This window comes from Cryptomeria japonica, chromosome 11 (assembly GCF_030272615.1).
Source record: "Cryptomeria japonica chromosome 11, Sugi_1.0, whole genome shotgun sequence".
Taxonomy (NCBI): Eukaryota; Viridiplantae; Streptophyta; class Pinopsida; order Cupressales; family Cupressaceae; genus Cryptomeria; species Cryptomeria japonica.
This window is the reverse complement of record NC_081415.1, coordinates 693,391,577-693,405,696: the sequence shown is the minus strand read 5'-3', so window position 1 is coordinate 693,405,696 and position 14,120 is coordinate 693,391,577.

Below are 14,120 nucleotides of genomic sequence, written 5' to 3'. Positions count from 1 at the left end.
TTTTATTTGTATACACACGGTGTCCTTCTCCTCCACATTTAAAGCAGGTTCCTCTGAATGTCCTTTTGTGTTGTCTTCCAAAGTTGTCATTTCAGTAACCATCTGACTCTCTCCTGTAGTAGAATTTTTTATCATCCTTCCGGTATGAATTACCTTACTTGCTCACTTCCTTGTCCTTATTCTGATCTATACTGGTTCCCCTTCCTCCTTGAAATATTCCTCCAGTAAAGCTTCCACCTCTACCTCTCTATCTCCGCTCATGCCTTTTGTTCAATTTCTCTTCAACCTTTATTGCATACTGGTAAGCCTCTTCAACACTCTCCAATTTGATCATACTATTTTCATCTTGTATAGACATCTACAATCCGTTCAAATATCTTGCAATTTTTTCAACTTCATCATCAACATGTCAGAATCTGACGTTCAACTTGTAAAATACTTTGGTGTACTCCTTCACACTAGATTCCTTCTGTCTTAGTTTCTACAACTTTCAGAACTAATCTACTTGATAATTCATCAGGACAAACTTTGATTTTAACTTAGAAATCATCCTATCCCATGTCTTAATCTTTTATTTACATCTTCTTTGCCTATCAACTTGCAAGTGCTCCCACCAAATAGATGCACGACCTTTCAACTAAGTACAACCATATTTCACCTTCCTCTCTTCTACAGTGTTTTCAAAATCAAAATATTTCTCCATCTCCGAGATCCAATCCATCAATTCATTCAAATCTAACTTACCATCATATTATGATGGGGTAAAATGAGGTTTAGTGTTCGCCCTACTCTAAACCCTTAAAAACCTTTCCTCCTCTGGATCAATTGTCGATAGGTTCACTTGTTCTGTCAAGGCTTCTTCTCCTTCATTTTCGCTCATATCCTCAATATGTCAGACTCTTCTCTAAGATGTTTCCATAGCTTCTAGTCAAGCTGCTATTCCTTGCAAAATTGCCATTACAATAGGGTCTGCATTCCCACACACTCCACAATTCCTAGTTCCTCTTCATGCCATTGATCCACGCTAGTCCTCTACAATTGCAGGTCGGATCTGCAATCTGCCACCCTACAACAAAATTTCAGGACACGCAACCTCCATAATGAAACTTCACTCTGATACTACTTGGAGTAGTCACTGGCGATGAGGGACCTCAAGGAAATCAATCCCAACCAGTCAGCAAGAGTAAACACAACAGAAACACACATATATGATGGTGGAAATGCAGAACATATAGTTTTATTGGATGAAAGTTAATTACATCCAACCGCTAACATTTGAGTTACAACATACCGGCACACAGGCCTGCTAGAATAGGTTACATGAGGACCTTGAAATGAAAGATCTATCTTATGGGCATAGTCTATCTATTTGATACTTCTTGATTCTCTGATTGATTACATTCTAAAGAATGATTATATATATATTGATCCAAAGGATCCAGTCAGCCCAAAAGGGATCAAACCCCAAAGAATAAGACCTAACATGCAAAAATGAACAAGGTCAGCCTTGGCCAAGAGATTCCTCTAAAAAAAATCAAAAGTGTGAAAAGAAGAAGGTTGGCCAAATGCCAAGAAACATCAAGATCTAAATCCAAGGCTCCGTAAGCTTCATAATGGGTTATGGTAGATCACTAGAATAAGTCTCAGGAAATTGGTAACAAAGGAACAATGGGTAACAAGAAACTGACATGGAAACCGGTAGTGATATCTTTCCAGAAAGTGATCCAAAAGAGATGTGGTTTGAAAGCAAGAAAGATGATCAAGTCTTCAAGTAGAATCCAACTCCACAGGATTCGGTGAGCCAAAATCGAGACATACAGTAAGGAAAAAAAGAAATTGCAAACAGAAAACAAAACTAGAAAATAAAATGTTTTGGGTTGATGCAAGATTGTTGTGAACCGGGGATGCTCCTGCATCAGTTGCCTTCTTCCATCAGAGATTTTGGACCTTTTTCTGCGTGGTTTGGATTTGTGCATCTTCTAGTTGTTTCACTTGGATATGGTTAACTTAGTGGATTGGGTGTAGATATCTTTCATCTATCACATTGTGCATATGTGTATATCACATGTAATTGTATTATGTATTTGCCCTTGAGGCCAGTGATGTAACTATGATGTAATCATGTTGAACTATGTTGTAATTATGATGTAATTTTGATGTTAGTGTAATGAGGTTTAGTTGATGAGTTCTATATTAGTAAATGGAATATTGATCTTATGTAATTAAATGCTTTCATGTTGTTTGATTGTTATCTTACATGTTGTAGGAACTATGGATATTAGTTATTCAATGAATCTTAGCTTTGGAAATTATTTGAATGTAATATAATTTACATGATTCAGTGTTATGTGTGGTTGGATTATTTTAAATGTTATTTGGGTTATGCTCAATTGGGTATAGAATGTTAGTAAGATAGATTTAATTTCTTTAATATTGTATGGATAGCATAGCAACATTGTTGAGTAATCTTAGGGGATGGTTTTATGGTCTTCTTCCATTTGTGATTTTTAGCTTAATCTTATCATTTCACTATTATAGGATGTTAACTTAATGTTTTTAAAAAAATATTTCACTCTTATTTGAGCATTTTAGTTAGATCCCCTAGAGTTTCTTGGTGGGGCGTTACAACTATGCTCTCCTGTCTACAACTTTTTCACTTGCACACTTCTTACTTTGTTATACATCACACATATGCTCTCTCTATTGTATATCACATACACATATCTTCTATACACACACACATCGATAAGAACATACTCTAATATAATATGTCGGCCAAGCAAAAATGATTTACACAATAATACTTTTCTCATATCAACATGTTATCCAAAACATGCCTAGACCAAAAATAGGGTAACCAAGTCGTCCTTCACTTATCTTCTACACACTTTCTTTACACACTCCATTTACTGAAACATGTGCCTCAATTACCAAAACAAAACAAGGGTTTACCAGACCTATAGATTCAGACCCATAAGCACAAAACCCAAGCACAACTCCCAATATTCAAGATACAGATGCCATATATTTCAAAACATAGAACTTATAAATAATAATACAATACAAACATCCAAATAATAATACAACATATACAATTGATACCAGAATAGGACACAAATCATGATAAGAAAAACATAAGATTTCGGAGAAGAGGATCTCTCGAAAATAACTCCATTAACTCATACTTACCTTACTACTTCATATCACATACATACCTATCTTACACCGTTTCTCAATATGCAACATCCATACCTATCTTCCACTATTTCTCAATACACCACATACATATCGGGCATAACCAGATCACTAGTTTTGACATCGATGACAACAATGACATCATTCAAAAAAATCTACAACTTCTTGGGCACCTTAGGATACATCCTTGACGAGGGCATATATATATATCCTTGATAGCATCAAAATATTTTAAGAAAAGGTATTGGGAATGTTTGATAGAATTAGGGATATTGCGAGTGTATATCAGCCTTGTGAATATGGTAGAGGTTTTGGGAAGTGTTTTAGGTGGATTACAACCTTACAAAATTATGTATTTTATGCAAGGTGTACAACACCTTTCATAACATTCTCTCACTTCTTATGCATTGTATAAGGGCTCAAACATAAATAAAGAAAACTAGTTACTAAGGGGAGACATTCATATATAATTCTTGCACCATATAAAATTTATAATTCTTATCAACTTCAACAAATAATTTGGAACATTCCCCAAAATTTTCACCCTTTCAAGCATTAACATCTTATCTTCCATCATGTTTTGTAAAGAACAAAAATCCACATCAATGTGATTTTCTTACACATGAAATATAGGGTTCTTGGCTGAACTAATAATACTATGATGATCACATTCATCAAGTATTAACAACACTCACATATGAAACATGAATCACATTATCTATATCATTAAGTGTCTTAGGACACTACACTAAAATATTTATTCTCATATAATTAAAATTATTAACTAAGTTACAATCTTTTTTTTAATCTCTACAAAATTGGACATCTCTTATAAACTAGATCTCTTACAAGATCAAGTATTTTATGTAAGGTTATCTCAAATGTGGCATCCTCTAAATTGACCAACAATTTATGTTAGCTAGATATCTCTTATAATCTCTTTTAGGATAACCAGTGAACAACTGAAAGGGGGGGATGAATCAATTGTTAACAAATTATGAAACTTTAAGCAGACAAAACCTTTTACCAGAATGCATAAACCAAATATTGGAATGTTAGATATATCAATTAAGTACAAACATAAATCATAAACCAATTACCATGCATCCACACCACATAACACCAAGATTTGTATGTGGAAAACCCGGTAAAGGGAGAATCCACGATGGGGAAGCCTACCCACAATCAGATGAGACTTTTGTAGTAAGTACGTGATTACAATAAGGGGCCTGCACATGCAGGAAGGCCAACAGCCTAGAGTGCACTTCTCATTACAAAGGAGGCTCACTGACTACAAAAGATATCTAAACTACAATCTGGAAATAAGAATGAACTGCAAGAATAACATCTCCTATGCCTAAGTATAGTTCTAGTTTTAATACTCAATGCTAGAGGTCTTAAACCTCTTACACAAACCTAATTTGATCACCTATGATCAACCAAATCCTCTACATATGATTATAACTATATTCACACATAGATAATCCCATAACAATGACCAATGATCTACAAAGAAATCTTTAATCATATTTATACCAACCCGAGACCTAAATAATTAGGTCAGCCACCTAAAAGATAATACAATAAATCAATTACAGAAACCTGCAAACTGATGATAATCAAGTCAGCCTAAGAACGAAACAACATTAACCAAACAATAAATCCAACCGGTAACACATCGGGAGCATCCACCAACATGTTCCATAAACCAGTCCATAACCTAGCAGAGTAAGACCAAACCTAAAATAGGTCACCATAAGCCAAATGAAATACCACCAATCAATTGGAACACGAACACGATAACCATCAACATCCTGAAAACCTTCTAGAAGATGCACCAACACCACTTATCGAATCCATCAAAAGATCTTCAATGAAGCTCTGTCGGTAGAACCCTTACTGATAATCGAAAGGCTTAATAGAACATATGATAGCTTTCAGATCACCAAATCCTGAACCAACTGGATATGACATGCATATGAATAACATGAATTATCGAACCAAACCAATTCCACCAATCGGAATATACCAGAGACAAATCTCTTGATCATCATCAAAGTTCAACCACACTACGAGAACCTGGTAGATAACCAAATAAGCTAGTGTTGACATCAATGCAACACATAATCAATTATTCCAAATTTCCAACAATCTCCCCCTTTGTCATTGATGGAAACACTAGATGTGAAAAACATCAAGTTCTAAGAAGTGCCAAACAAGTCTCCCCCAATGGAAGGCATCAATCAAATGATATAATGAAGCTCTGAACCAAACAACCAAACCATAGACCAAACTCCCCCTATAATTGATATCTTTGTTAAGCTCTATTTTTCACATGTATATCTCTCCCTCTTTGACATCAATGCCAGAAATGTGACATAAACATTAAATAAAAAATATAGATTCTTTGAACCACATAGTTGACTACTCCCCCTGAGTAGTAGCACCAACTCATCAATCTAGAATGAATGATAGTTCTGATAATGCATACCATACTGATGCCAATCATCATCACTCAAGTCTCAACTAGAGGGGCGAAGATCCCCAATCCATCTCTAAAGTACTCAAATGATTCCTTGGGCAAAGGTTTAGTGAAGATATCTGCAATCTATTCTTTTGTGTTCACATAAACCAATCTGACTTCATTTGCTTCGACCTTTTCCTTCAAAAAGTTATACTTGATTGATATGTGCTTTGTCTTAGAATGAAATACTAGATTCTTTGATATGTCAATAGCAGCAAAGTTATCATAGTGAATAACTACCGGTTCATTACAATCTACCCTTATATCCTTTAGCATTTGCTTCATCCATAGAACTTGTGTACAACTAGTAGCAGCGACAACACACTTAGCTTCAACAGTAGATAAAGAAGCACATGTCTGTTTCTTGCTGATGCATGAAACACATTTCTTTCCAAGAAAGAAAGCTCCACCGGATGTGCTTCTTTGGTCATCTATATCTCTATCCCAATCTGCATCTGTATACGCACCTAATGTAAAGTCATAATTTTTAGGATACCACAAACCATATTCCGTTGTTCCTTGTAAATATCTGAAAATCCTTTTCACTACACTCTCATGATTCTCTCTAGGATCACTCTGATATCTTGATACAATACAAACCACATTAATTATATCCGGTCTAGTCTCAGTTAAATATAACAAACCTCCAATCATATATTTATACCTTTTAGAATTTACCAGAGCTGATACCTTTTCTTTGTCATTTTCTCACTTGTAACCATAGGGGTACCAACCAGTTTAGAATTTATTATACCAAATTTCTTCAACAACTCTCTAGCATACTTAGTTTGACAAATGAAAATACCTTTATCAGTATGATTAATATGAAAACCTAAGAAAAATCTCATTTCTCCAATCATAGACATTTCAAATTCATTCTTCATATTATCAGAGAATTCCATACATAACTTTTCCTCACCTCCAAAAATAATATCATCCACAAAGACCTCAACAATAAATATGTCATCATTAGTGATCTTATAATACAAGTTACTATTAGCATTACCTTTAGTGAAACCAAGCTTCAAAAGATATTTGTCCAATCTAGCATACCAAGCTCTAGGTGCTTGCTTCAATCCATATAAAGATTTCCTTAATCTATAAACCATGTTATTGCCATCAGAAAGTGAAAATCCATCAGGTCGCTCAATGTAGAATTCCTATTCAAGATCTCCATTTAGAAATGAACACTTAACATCCATCTGATAAACCTTGTATTTCTTATGGGCAACATAAGCAAGAAATAATCTCACAGCTTCAATCCTAGCTACCAGAGTAAAAGTTTCATCATAATCAACTCCTTCCTTCTAAGAATGTCCTTTACATACCAATCAAGATTTGTTCCTCACAACTTGTCCATCTTCATTCAATTTATTCCTAAACACCCATTTAGTTCCAATAACATTCTTATTTTTAGGTTGGGGAATTAAAGTTCATGTGTTGTTCTTTTCTATCTGATCCAATTCCTTTTCCATAGCTTTCATCCAACATTCATCCACACATGCTTCAGTTATTGATGCCAGTTCAATTTGATAAATTAAACATACCTCTTCAGCTGTCAACCTTCTCCTTGTCATCACTCCTTCGCTTTTGTCTCCAATGATTTGGTTTTTTGAATGATTCAACCTTACATACCTAGGAGTCTTGTGAATTTCTATTTCTTTGCTCTGATCTTCAGTTACTGTTGATTTTTCTGATACTGTCAGAGTAACTGGTTCAACATTTTGTTCCGATATAGGTGTTACCGGTTCAATTATATTCATTTCCACTTCTGGCTCTCTCTCATAAGTTCTGATTTGACCTCTATACTGCTCATCCACCTTGACATTATCGCTCTCCACAATTCTCTGCAATCTCTTGTTATAACATCTATATGCTTTGCTTTCATTTGAATAACCAATAAATATTCCTTCATCACATCTAGGATCAAACTTTCCACTGGAATCATCTCTTTTGATATAACATTTACTACCAAAGATTCTGAAATACTTAACTGTAGGTGTATGACCAAACCATAACTCATAAGGTGTCGTACCGATGTCTCCTTTGATATGAGCTCTGTTGAATGTGTACATCATTGTACTCACAACTTCTCTCCAATAGATATGTGGAAAATTAGCTTCCATCATTATAGATCTAGCTACATCTAGGATAGTTATGTTCTTTCTTTCCATAACACCATTTTGTTGAGGTGTTCGGGGTGCAGACAACTATCTCCTTGTCCCATGTTTCTCACAATAACTCTTAAATTCACCCAATGTGAATTCACCATCCTGATCCGATCTTAAGAATTTCATTTTCAATCCTGTCTCTATCTCAACCATAGCTTTAAAGTTCTTAAATTTTTCAAAGGCTTCAAATTTCTCCCTTAGAAAAGTAACCTGCAACATTCTAGAATAGTCATCAATGATTAGCATGAAATATCTATCACCCTGAAAACTTCTTATCCTAGTAGGACCACATCAATCAGTATGGAATGTTGGCCTTATGGATGAATTGATTATGTATTGCATTGATGTTTTTGTTTGGTCCCAGAGACAACTGAGAGGGGGGGGAGGGGGGGTGAATCAGTTGTCAAATAAATTTAAACCAAAACAACTTATCCAAACCAAATGCTTAATACCAGTAAACCAAACTTTATGCCGGTAGATAGTTTATCAGTTAATTGTAGTACCGGTAAAGATTAATTCATGAAACAGAAAGACGATAACATCCACAACACATAACACCAATATTTGTACATGGAAACCCTGTAAGGGGAAAAACCATGGTGGGAAACCTTACCCACAATCAGATGATACTACTATAGATAATATGTGTATACAAATGGGGTCTACACATGCAGAAGGGCCAAGTGCCTAGAGCTCACTGCTCAAACACAAATAGGAGTCACATTGACTACAATTGGATGGTTAAATCCAATAATGATGTACTACTCAAAATAGCATCTTCATATGCTAGATTTAGTACCGGTGTAGTTCTGATATGCCTTCACAAAAACCTTCCTTCAACCTTCAAATGATGTTTGTGTGTATAGCTCTTCTTATTCTTGCATATACCTTCTTACAATTCCTTCCTTCAATCACCTATCGATCTTACAAATAAGATCTTACATATATACCATAACCTAAGACCAATTTTAGTACGTCGGCTCTAAAAGATATTATAATAAAAACAATTTACAAATAAATCAATAACCAATACAACAAGTCGGCTTTATGCATTTACAACAATAATAAATCATCTCCAAAGCATGTCGTGTTGATCTAGAATAGATAAGCCTATCGGTGCTTATTCTGGACCTATTTGCTAGTAACAACAGATATGCAAACATGAATATACCAATGAACAAATCTCCAAGACAAAGTGTCCAAACGATGTCTTCAACATAACCAAGTGTTTTCCATGTCATTCCAAGTGCCGGTGAACATTATATCCTGCCGGTGAACCAGATACCAGTGACTGTGCATAAAGTCACTTGCTTGCCGGTGAACATTGCCAATTCTCCAAAGTGCCAAAGTTGATAAGTATTAATAGGTGTTGACATCAATGATAAAACCATATCAACATATCCAAAATACCAATAGTTTTATCATTGATGTCAACACTAGCCGATATGGATGGTTACCGACAGTTAATTTTTGGTTACCGGTAGAAGATATTATCTATTGACACTTCCAGCATGTTTGGATTAGTGAAGTATATTGTATTTCATGAGTTATATGATCCATGAGCATGTTTCAGTTAGTTGGTATTAACTTGGTAATTGGATGTTATCATACACTCTGGTAAACCCTTACCGACACTGGTTTAAGGGTTTATAGGCAGAGCTTTCATTGAGGAATCATGACAGGATGCACAATTAGTGTTGGTGCAGCTTCTTCGAGGATTTCAGGATGTTGAAGATGTTCTTTGATCGTGCTTCAACTTCTTAAAGACATTTCTTTGACGTGGTGGACCTAGAATAGGTCCAATACCTATCTAGGTTATGGACCGATTGATAGTTCTGCTACTTAATATAAGTACAGATCCAATAGCCAACAAGATGAGAGGGGGGGGGGTGAATCATACAAACTTAATCAGCCATAAAAACATCAGATTCAACCTCGGTAACATATGTATCAGTAATATAACCAAAACTGTTAAACATACAAACTCAAAAGCATATGAACAATATAAACCTCATAACACTAGATTTAACGTGGAAACCCAAATAGGGAAAACCACTGTGGGATTTTGGACCCACTAAGAAATATACTCTTCTAGAGTATGCTTGGTTAAAAGCAAATCCTATTAAAGATTACAAACACATTGCTAGATGTGATCCGGTTAAGGGATTTCCCTCAAATCTATTAGGATCTTCACTTTGTTAGAAGTGACCTTGTTAAAGAATTTCAAACACTCAATCAAAATGTCACCTTCCTAGAGGGTTTACACATAAGACTGTTAAGTCCACTCGGTTAAGAGATTTTCTGTCACTTTCATAAAATAACAGTAATTAAAATCTATCTGCAACTTCACATCTAAAATGCTAAAGCAGATTCCTATTTGTTCAATACAATCTAGACATAGAACTAATCTTGTCTATATGTTGGGCTTCTATACTCTGTTATTCTAACAGGTCTTCAAGCTTCTGTGCTCGGTAATCACAATGTAGCATCCCTGTGCATACACTTGCCCACATACATTGTTTATCAACAGTTTCCTATTTATAAACAATTAGTTAACTGCTTAATCTCCTTGATCACATTTCCCATGATCAATCATAGCCGTTAGATCTTCAATCTTGTCCACATTCAATGCATCTTTCAATCTAAAAATGTTTTACCCCGCCTTGGAACTTGCATAATAGCCTTGGAACTTGTGCCAGGGTATTGCGGTTCAATCTGAGTTGTAGATCTTCATGCCGACTTTCCATTGCCTTAGATTCATTAACGAACTTCTTCCATGACTCACCAATCATTTGATCCACTCCAGCTCATCAACTTCCTTTATTAAATACCGCATGTAAACATTTAATGCATTTTTTTATAGCTTGATTACAACTCAGTAATAACTCAGTAACAACTCAGTGAATACTAAACTTCACTCGGTAGACATTCTGCCTTCATTAACCGATAGCGCTAACCTTAGGGTTTACCGACTAGGTTCTTTGCTTGATAACATAGTATAGTATTAACCTTTACAATTTACAACATATGTATGATGTTAAAACAATCTAAAACATCATGATCTCATCATTGTCTGACTCAGTAGTGGTTGCCCATTGAATACCTTATTCATCCCCTTATTCATCATATTCTTTCCTGTGTCTTTTACCGACATCTTTATAATCTTCATATCATACTTCTCAAGATATGGCAACATCATACTAAATTAGAAAATCAATTTCTTGACATCAATGACAAAATAATAATATCAAGATAGTAAAACATCTTTAATCAGTTATATCCATAATCATCAACAACCTTCTCAATATCCTTATGAAATGCCAACAATCTTTCATTGTCTGTTATAATACAATATTGCCAACAATCTCCCCCTTTGGCATTGATGGCAAAACCAATTGATTTGACCTTAATAGATTCGGATTGCTATGATTCTGAAATGCTCTCCCCCATACATTAGACTTCTCCTCTTTTCTTCAATCTTCTTCCCAATCTATAGTCTGCTCAGTTTTCTCTTAGTCTTCTCCCCTGATAGGTCTTCTCTAAGTCTTCTCCCCTATATTGGTCTTCTCCCCCTTTGACAACAATGCCAAAAAGAAAAAAAACATAAAACATAATTTCTTTCTATAAGAAGTGATTTCCTGCTGTTGTGTATCAACTGAGTCTCGGTCAGAGCATTTGTCTTCAATTCTTGTTCCCTATATAATTCTTGTATTAATTCCTGTACACTTTTAGAAAACATCCTAAAGTGTATAACTCAACATCAACTCCCAAAAGATATTCATTAGAGTCATCGGATTGATGCTTTCACCGAACTCGGTCAGTGAGTAGAAGATAGGGGTAGGACCCCTAACTCACTTCTAAGATATTCAAAAGTGTCCTTTGGTAGTGGCTTGCTAAAGATATCTGCTATTTTCTCCTTTGTGCTAACATACTCCAACACCACTTTCTTCTCTTGAGCTTCTTCTCTAAGATAATGATATTTGATAGATATGTGCTTTGTCTTAGAGTGCATAACAAGATTCTTTGAAATATTAATGGCACTAGTATTGTCACAAAATATAGTTACTGGCTCGGTAACTTTCTCATTTATACCTTCCAACAGTTGTTTGATCCATGCAATGTTGGTACAATTCAGTGCTGTAGCAACGTATTCAGCTTCTACTGTTGACTGTGAAACACATCCTTGTTTCTTGCTAAGCCAACTCACTAGTCTTTCTCCTAAAAAGAAAGCTCCTCCACTTGTGCTTTTTGGTCATCAATGTTGCTTGCCCAATCAACATTAGTATAAACTTTTAAATCAAAATCATTTCCTTTCTAATATACTAAGCCATAATCCTTTGTGCCTTTCAAGTATCTAAATTTTTTTTGATTGTTGTCATGTGTGTTTCCTTAGGATCTACAGAGAATCTTGCAACTATACCTACTGCATGTGCTATGTCTGGTCTGCTGTGAACAACATATTGTAGTTTTCCAATCATGGATCGGTAGAGTGTCTCATCAACAGATGTAGATTCATCATTCTTTGATAATTTACAGTTGGTAGTCATAGGAGTACTTACTGGTTTTGAATCCTCCATTCCAAATTTCTTCAAGATTTCCTTTATGTACTTGGATTGAGTAATGAAAATCTCATTTTTCATTTGTAGTATCTGTAAACCTATAAAATACTTTATCTCACCGATTAATGACATCTCAAATTCTTTGCTCATTTCATTTCCAAAGTTCTTGCATAAAGAGTCATTTCCACAAAATATAATATCATCAACAAATATGGCTGAGATTAGTATTCCATTTTCATCATTCTTCATGTACATGTTGTTGTTCTCACTTGTCCTTATAAAACCAATCTTAATCAAATAAGAGTGCAATCTCTCATACCATGCTCTTGGTGCTTGTTTCAAACCATATAAAGCTTTGTTCAATTTACATACCCAATCTTTATTATTGTCTTCAACAAATCCTTCAGGTTGTTCAATGAAAACTTCTTCTAATATTCCATTCAGAAATGCAGATTTGACATCCATTTGATATACCTTGAAGTTCTTAAAAGTAGCATAGGCCAACAATGTTCTTACTCCTCCAAGTCTAGCAACAGGTGCAAAAGTTTCACCATAATCAATTCCTTCTTCTTGAGCATAACATTTGCAAACTAGTCTTGCTTTGTTTCGAATGACCTCTCCTTTTTCATTTAACTTGTTTCTAAAAATCCACTTTGTACCGATTACATTCTTGTCCTTTGGTCTTGGGATTAGTGTCCATGTGTCATTCTTCTTGATTTGTTCAATCTCTTCTGTCATAGCATTTATCCAATCTTTACTCTTAAATGCCTCTTTCACTATTCTCGGTTCAAATTCAGATATCAAACATGTGTTATGTCTCAGTTTGTTCCTTGTCATCATTGGATCATCCTTATCTCCTATAATCTGACTTGGTGCATTATGTCTTCTGAAATACTTGGCTAATACAGGATCGGTAGGCTCTGTATGATCTTCTTCATCACTCGGTAACTAGATATTCTCTTCATTTTCTTCAACAGTTTTCTCAGTAGGACTTCTCGGTTGAACATAGACAAATTCATCATAGTCTTCTAGTTCCTTGGAATTTCCTTCATCATTTCTTTCTACAAATTCATCAATTTTCACATTTGCACTTTCTACTATTTTGTTAGATGATTTGATCAGACACTTAAATGCTTTGCTTCTAGAAGAATAACCTAGAAATGTTCCTTCTTCACTTTTCTGATCAAACTTGCCATTTCTATCATCTTTATGAACATAGCATCTACTTCCAAAGATTTTAAAATAACTAACATTAGGTTTCTTATCATACCAGATTTCATATGGTGTCTTCAAAGTACCTTTCTTCAATTGAACTCGGTTCAAGGTGTAAACAACTGTGCTTATTGCTTCTCTCCAAAATGTTTGTGGCACCTTCTTTTCAGTCATCAGTGTTCTAGCACAATCCACAATAGATCTGTTTCTTCTTTTAGCTATTCCATTCTGTTGTGGAGTTCTTAGTGCAGAGACTTGTCTTTTAATACCATGATCATTGTAGAATAAGTTGAATTCATCAAATGTGAACTCTCCTCCTCTATCTGATCTAAGACATTTCAGTTGTCTTCCTGTTTCATTTTCAACTCTTGCCTTGTACCATTTAAACATTTGAAAAGCTTCTGATTTTTCTTTTAAAAACATTATCGACATCATCCTTGAATAGTCATCCACAAATAA